Consider the following 6063-nt stretch of genomic DNA (forward strand, 5'->3'; position numbering starts at 1 on the left):
TTTATTTACAACTAACTTCGGTGAAGAAATGACAAGAAACAAAAAATGTTTACAAATAACTCCAGTGCAGAAATTATTACAATAAAGAAATATGGTTTGCGAAAATCCACGATTTCCCTGCATTAACTTATTCAGCACCTACTCAATTTAAGGTGCTTTGAGGCCTGTCGCCTGCTTTGGCTGGCTCTATTAATGCTCTTCGTGAAGAAATGCAGACGAGTTGTTAGGTAAAATGCAGTTATTTCTGCAGCTATGGTATGAGCGTGCTCTGGGCATCCAAGCTCGGTTTGCTGCTTTTGCTTAACAAGGTCCAGAACATCAAGCACGCTTTCAGAGTGCAGCTCTGAAAGGCTAAAGCATGTTGTGAATGACTCTTCGAGGTCAGCCACAAATTTAAACAGCTTGCTTGAAGGGTAAAGTAACCCACCATTGTCCTTTAAACGGACAAGCTCAGCCATGTTCAAATTATCCGCTGCCTCCTTGGTGAGCAAAAGAAGGTTAAGACAGCTTTCACAGCCAGTTTTTAGAACGCACTTTCGCGCTACATATCCAGCAATGTAAAAGGTTAGCCTGCAGTCGCTTGATGCCACAACAACGGAAGAGTGGTCAGGTACAGCTTTTGTGAGCAGGGCCTCGGCTGCGCCCAAGTTTCCCGCATCGAGAAATCTGTCAATGAGTTTCTCCCTCCCAGTGGAAGTGTCCTGCTCACCAGCATCTGCATTCAATAGTGAGCTTAGAACAGCAGGCTCGCAGTTTCCTCTTGACACAGAGTGCGCAAGTTTGCTAAAGCTGAGACAGTTCACCGTAGCAATGAATTGCTGAGGTGTTGGGTGAGTATTGCATCCCGATGACTGCCGGACGATTCCGAAAAGATGTTCCACTGGGTCTTGGCTCACTCTGCTAGTCATTACATATTTGAAGCCTATATGCTCTGTCAAATAGTTTAGCAGCGATAATGTACTGCATAATGTTACACGCAGTCCAGTTACTGTGGACTAAGAAAGCCCCGTTGCCCATTTGTGTGGCGTTCCCACTCTGACAGAAACGACAGAAAAGAATTCAGCTTGTCGGCTGATGCAGAGTTGGGACGCAGAGCTTCAGCTGGATAGCGTGAGGTCATCACTTTTATAACACCATGGATGGTCCTGCAAGAGCAACGTTAATGAGATGCATGTACAGTAAAGTACATAAGTGTACATAAAGTTCAATATTTTACAGTAATTTACCAATTAAAGATATTTAAATTAAACCTGTAATTAGTGTTATGCAAGTAAATAATTAACCATTCAGTTTGTCATGCGGTCATGCACCAGTTCACTATAGCACACTTAGTAATCGAGACTTGTTGCTAGGCAGGCTAGTCCCTGTTGATCTTGGCTGATCTTTAAGGTCGGGTTGACAAAACGAGGCATTTTCTTGTAACTGGAGTAGAGTTATCACTCTATAATATGCAATACTTACTCAAAAAAGTGCACTGTCGCTGTTATGCTACCGCACAGAGGCTCTAATTTGGCTTTGTGCATCTGAAGCCCATGAATTACTTTTTCACTGAAGAGCTGGAACGCCAAGGAGACTCTCATTTTTTCGAAATTGTTAGGGTTCGTATGGCTGGATGTGATGCCATGCATGGCCTGCAGTGTAACATTGCTTCCGTCCAGCTCCAAAGCTTTGCGAATAGTTCGCATTGACACCTGCAAGTAAGGGAAATCAGTAAATATTTACTGCCAGTTAGAATGACTGGAACAAAAATTACAGAAAACTATTAAAGATGCCGCTTTGGCAAATGCTTACTTGGCCCTTTGGTGTTTGAAAATCCAAGCACAATAGCCGGTTTCGAAGGCACTTCACGAGATGAGGGAAGTCTGATATGAAGAAAAGTTGACGGTGCTCGTCTACAGGGTGTGGTGCACTGCACTTGATGTGATCCAAAGACGCCTTGATGCCCATTATTGTCCACATCCGTCGGTTCCAACTTGCGCCGTCTGATGTTACGAAGTCGACCTTAAGGCCTGCTTTTTCTGTCAAAATTATGGCTTCAATCATGATCTTGGTTAATGTACTGCCGCTAATGTTTCCTCTTGTTGCAAATGCTGCTAGAATTTGGGTCCATTTTCCAACGAACGGCACGAAAATCAGTACCATTCCGTGGTCGCATGGTGTGTGTTTGTCCTCGGTGGATGTAAACTTGCCGAGATCCACAAAACCATCTATGTGGCCGGCCGTTGTCACAGAAAGATGCTGAGAGAGCTTCATTTCATCGACAATAATTCCACCGTGGCATGCATATTCATCCATTGTGGCCGTCTTCTCACTGATCACATTGAAGATCTTTGGACAGAAGCCAAACCCTGTTCTGTAGGATTTCAAATATTTGCGCAGAGTGGTTTTACTCGGGAGTGACAGTATCTTTTCCTTCCTCAGGTGCTCATAAAGCCTGGCACTCTTCATTTTCATTATGAGACACTCCAGCACCCATTCGTTAGAATACTGCATGCCTTTTGTGTTTTTTCTTGATGCAGATTTAAACATATGAAGTGTTGCTTCACGCTGTTTTGGAGGGAGACTGTCTATTCTAGAGGCAAATTCTTTCTCAGTGATGGCTTTGTTTTTAGCTGCCATTGCTTTCAGTTGGCCCTTTAATGCAGTAGCGCTAACCTTCAACCGTTTTGTCTTCTGCCTCTGAAGCTTTAGACGCTGAGCAAGAGCTCCTTTCCTGGGCACACGGGCTTTTAAGCTGGACTTTCGGGTCAGCAATAACTTTCGATGCGCCTTGCACTCAGAGCAGATAAGTCCTGTGGATGAAAAAAAAACGCAACTGTTTATATGCTGGAATAAGGAATACATACATATGAGTCTTGTACGGGAAAATCTCTTGAAATTACTTACCATCGGACGGGACGTTTCCGCAGCACTTTATGCTGAAGACGCAGAGTCCGTTGCTGCTCGTTGTTTCCTGCAGTTTCCCCGTCAAGTTCGGCAACATTTGCCTATATTCATCATCCGTCATTGCTCCCTTGCAAACAAAAGCTACTTCGGCATCCTGCAGTACAACTGTCGCGTCAACAACAGAGGCAACTGTTCTTTCGGTGCGCATCACTCCTTGGTAATAAATGGCAGCAGAAACTTTGCCTCCGACAGGCTTAAAAACCACAGGCCGTTCATGTGCTATCACAAGCCTTGCTTCCATTTTCAAAGACGACGTTGCAAAAACTAAGCCAAAACGTTCGTCCTCGAAGCTGCACCAGCTCGGCGAAGGCGCGAGTACACGGAGCGCCTGAAAGGAGAAAGGCGAGGATTCTGCAGCAGCCAGCTCTCCTGGCTCTTGATGTTCACTGTCAGCATTGCCCACGTTCTGACACGGCTTCTTGCATCGTGGTGGAATCGTTTCGAAAGCAGCTCTTTTCCTCTCGGTCCTCTGTTTAGGAGTTTTAACGGAGAGGTACGCTGGACACCCCGGCAGCAACGTCGGTATAGCGCCGGGAGCTAACGATGGCTTTCCTCTGGGTATACGCACTTCAACGCCGTCGATTACATGAACGTAATCGCGCAATATGAGATGGGCTTCGAAATGATGCTCACACACTGCTGATAGTTTCGTGAGCCTCTTGTCATCCCTTCGCATGTTCCGCTCCCACTTTCCTCGCAGCTCGTCGTCTCTTGGTGCGGCAAACAAAGATGCTTTTGGCGCTCCCGGGTAGCCGGTGCGGCAGCCTGGCGCAAAACAGTGGGAATCAGTTCTTCTTTTCGCCATAGCTTCGTTAAATTCCTTTCACAGGGGCTACATAGTCTCCTCTCATTGCTGTCACCACTTAAGAACAAGATACAAACGCTAAAGTGAAATTAATTGCTTGACAGCGCGCGCGCAAAGCGAGCTAACTCACACACCGCATGGCCATGTGCTGCCAACGCGCGCGCCGGAGGCTAGGAGAAGGCGCAGCAGCGCCCCTGCCGGCCGTCAGTGTCAACTAGCTTCACGCGAGCTGGCCCCAGCCGCCTCCGATCGCGCCACTAGAAAGTATTCTAGTTCACTATAGCTTTAGCCCAGCCGCTTCATTCGTCCTGGAGCTACTAGGAATCGCCCTTTGTTCATCCCCAGTAACATGTGGGACGCCTTCCAACCTGGGGGCTCATCTTCCGGCGCCATATCTTTATTGGTATTGTGACTGGGCAAATGGTTTTCTTGGCAGGAAATACTGGAGTGGGTTGCCATTACCTTCTCCAGTGAATCACATTTTGTCAAAACTCTTTGCCGTGACCTGTCTATCTTTGGTTACCCTTCACAGCAGAGCTCACGACTTCATCGAGTTTCGCAAGCACCTCCGCCACGACAAGGCAGTGATCAATGAAGGGGAAGCCTTACATGATCACCCTCAATGTGGATGTTTCCGATGGCTTTGTTAATGGATCGGCAGGCACACTGGAATACATCGAAAACGACAGTCATGGGTAACCGCTACGCATATGATTGCAGCTCGGGGAGCTTGGCTCCAAACTTGCAATCAGAGGTTTGGCGGCCGCAAAGTCACACAAGCTATGAAAGGTCAACAGAAATATTCAGTCGTACTGGATACTGAATCAAGCAGCACCGTCACCTGCACTGCCGATAAAATTATGAAGATTTGGTGAGAAGATGCCACATTACCATAGTGCATTCAAGTGTCATCACTATCCATAAATCCCAAGGTGGCACATAAAATGAAGTCTTGTACTCTTGTGTCAAGAATCATCCACACAAGTTGGTATACGTGGCATTGCGCCGCGCTACAGACATCAATAGACTCTACCTGACCAATGTTCACAACGACTTGAGATTCTACCACGGAAAAGCTAATCCGGACAGAAAGCTACCCGATGAATTTCGTCAGTTGCAGTTGCAAAAACGTGACATTTTCAACGCCAAGTGTCTTGCCATGACTTAACAACCGCACTAAGTGTTGATCTCTGCGCATGTAAACTCCCTTGCCGCACATGCCAAGGACGTATATAACGATCAAATTCTGCGGCATTCCTCTGTACTTTGCTTTGCAGAAACCTGGATGGATCTTTGAAGAGCCTCTAGAAATCATAGATTACCAGTAGTGACGTGGTGCTCACAAAGACCTGAACAGAGCGCCGGGAGTGGCTACATATTTGCGTATGAGTCTCGCTGCAGTATCAATCGAAATGTTTGGCACACCACATAAAGTAGAAATGTGCGCCGCAAAGTTGGTCACTGTCTACTTCTCCCCTACCGCGCTCACCAAAGACGTAGTGAACGTGCTGCGACTCGCATTAACCGTCCATCGATCCACGCCAATGTTAGTAGTCGAGGACTTAATTGTAGATATAAAGACAAACAGGAATTTTTTTACCACTTATGCAGGATAGCTACCGTTCCTCTCGCTCGTAGCACCTCCCACGGCTGAGACAACTTCGCGAAGAATTGGTGCAGCAAGTCCAGAACATGTCAATCTATTTCTCCCACCACAAAGGTTCCTTCATGACAGTCAAGAACTGCAAGAACTGTTAGAGCAGTGTTTCTTGAAGGAATGTGTTTAAAAAAATAAACAAAGTCGTCTGTATTTATACATAAACGTCTGTTCGATTTCTTTGTCTCAATGTATCGAAAAGCTGAGGCAGCTGATGAGCTGCGCTCAACATTCACAGTAGACACAAACGTAAATCATCGGCATTTTTTTTATTATTTTATTTCAAATTTATTACCCCTGTAATTTTTGCCAGAGCGCCTTTCGGCCTTCATAAAATAGACAAGAAATAAAGACCTCTAAATTACGTTTCCGTGGTTGCTGGTGAAATCGAAGGATTGCGGCTCGATTCTGGCGTGGGCACAGTTCACCTACTTTCTTCGTGATTCAGAGTTCACTGGGACACCCTGTGCTGACAATATCTCCAGAGCTGATGGTGACAACGCATCTACATTCCACTAGTGTGAGAAGGCAAGCTTTTGCGTTAAAATAATTTGCCCTGTTAAAGTTGCAAGGTGCGGCGTAGTCCTCGCATGAAATGGATTTACATTTTTAAAGTCGGGTATGTGCAGGCAACTATTAATGGTTGTCTTTACTG

At 46.0% G+C, this 6063-nt stretch overlaps 1 pseudogene; it reads left to right on the forward strand.

Annotated features, from left to right (window-relative positions):
• Positions 1–4342: 4342 nt before the first annotated feature.
• Positions 4343–5509, forward strand: LOC146193271 (uncharacterized; annotated as a pseudogene).
• The last annotated feature ends 554 nt before the right edge of the window (positions 5510–6063 follow it).

This window comes from Amblyomma maculatum, chromosome 4 (assembly GCF_055883805.1).
Source record: "Amblyomma maculatum isolate TAMU_Amacu chromosome 4, ASM5588380v1, whole genome shotgun sequence".
NCBI classification, from domain to species: domain Eukaryota; kingdom Metazoa; phylum Arthropoda; class Arachnida; order Ixodida; family Ixodidae; genus Amblyomma; species Amblyomma maculatum.